The 1,721-nt window shown below is 58.6% G+C and overlaps 1 long non-coding RNA gene across 1 annotated transcript; it reads left to right on the top strand.

Annotated features, from left to right (window-relative positions):
* Nucleotides 1-7: 7 nt before the first annotated feature.
* On the top strand, nt 8-1,460 carry LOC138741788 (uncharacterized). The gene is made up of 2 exons (XR_011343758.1): nt 8-95; nt 553-1,460. It is a non-coding gene; the product is annotated as an uncharacterized lncRNA (long non-coding RNA).
* The last annotated feature ends 261 nt before the right edge of the window (nt 1,461-1,721 follow it).

Below are 1,721 nucleotides of genomic sequence, written 5' to 3'. Positions count from 1 at the left end.
TAGCCACTGCGGCCAGCTGACTGACAACTCGCTGAACCTGCTCACGGCCGTCGGGTCTTCCACGCGCAACTCCCTCTCCCAGCTGGAGCTGGAAGGTAGGGCCATCCCCCGGGAGTGGGGGGGAAATGAGTGGGTCCGTACAGAGAGAGGTGGGGTCCATGGAGAGGAAGAGAGGGGGTCATGGGGAGGGTGAGGGAGGCGTCTCCAGTGGAGAGGGAGGGGGAGGGGCCCATGGAGAGGGTGGGGGAGGGGGGCATGTGCAGAAGGTGAGGGAAGGCAGAGTGTGGAGAGAGAGAGGGGATGCTTGGAGAGGGAGGGGTAGAGAGGGTGAGGGAGGGTGTGTCCATGGAAAGGGTGAGGGAGGCTCCCCAGGGAAAAGGAGGGGGCCCGTGGAGAAGGTCCACGGAGAGGGGGAGGGAGTCTGTGGAGAGAGAGGAAGGGGGATTCCATGGAGAGGGTGAAAGAGGGGATCCGTTGGGGGTTGTCTGTGGAGAGGGAGAGGGATGGGAGACCTCCCGATGATGAGCACCCACCCCTCCTCTCCCACCCCAGGGTGCAGCCAGCTAACGGACGGGTGCCTGCAGTACCTGAAGAGGATGGCCAACCTGTCGCGGGTCAGCCTGCGGGGCTGCCAGCAGGTCAGGGTGGCCGCCTGTGAGCTCCTGCTCTCTGACCTCTCCGTCTCTGGCCTGTTCTGCCTTTCCGACGAGAAGCAGATCCGCAAGATCAGCTGAGGAGCGGAGCGGAGGATGCGGGGTGGTGGAGGGGATGGTGGTTGTTTCCCCAGGGTGGGGAGGGGGTAGGGTATGTAGGTGGGAGAATCGATTGTACCGATGCTGGCAGAGGCTCGGTTCCATCCCCCTTTCTCTCCCCCGTTTCTCTCCCCTCTCTCTCTACCCCTCTCTCTAACCCCCTCTCTCTCCCCCCCTCTCTCCCCTCTCTCTCTCCCCCCTCTCTCTCCACCCTCTCTCCCCCTCTATCTCTCCTGCCCTCTCTCTCCTGCCCCCTCTCTCTCCCTCCTCTTCCCCCTCCCCAACAATAGATATATTTTTCCACCAGTTTCGAGAACCTTCCTTCCCCCTTGGCTCCACCTCGGGAGCGTCCGGGGAGAAAGAGAGAGAGAGAGACAGAGGGTGGGTGGTGCTGAAGGAGAGAGTGATATTCTCCCTTGTGTTTAAAAATGTTTCTCACTCCGAGCAGAGTTTTATGTTTAAATAGGTTAAATTAACAGAGGTTTTTGAGGATTATATCCCCCCTTCCTGGTCTTGGGAAGGGTGGGGGTTGACGAGACGTCTTACTTCACCCGGGGACGGTGGCTTTACAAAATATGTTTATCGCAAGAGCATTTATGTGGGAGATTTTCACAGAGGGAAATGTATAAATCGGAGATGCCCAGATCAGTAACGATTATTTTCTTCAATGGTCTCTTCTCTTTTATGAATAAAAATACTTAAAATGGTGATGTCTGTCCATGTTCTGCGTGTCCCCGACACCCCTTTCCTTCTCGGTAACCCTCTCCGATCCCAGACACCCCTCCACATGTCTGTCAACCCCCCCCCCCCCGGTCCCCGACTCCCCTCCCTGCCTCTGTTAGCCCCTCCAGTCCCCAACACCCCTCTCTCTCTGTGACCCCCTCCAGTGCCTGACATCCTGTCTCTGTAACCCCTTTCAGACCCTGACACCCCTCCCTCTCTATGTAACCCCCCCTCGGTCCCCTACAC

This window comes from Narcine bancroftii, chromosome 8 (genome assembly GCF_036971445.1).
Source record: "Narcine bancroftii isolate sNarBan1 chromosome 8, sNarBan1.hap1, whole genome shotgun sequence".
Lineage (NCBI taxonomy): Eukaryota > Metazoa > Chordata > Chondrichthyes > Torpediniformes > Narcinidae > Narcine > Narcine bancroftii.
Note: the sequence above shows the minus strand (reverse complement) of the source record. Positions and strands in the feature narration are given on the sequence as shown.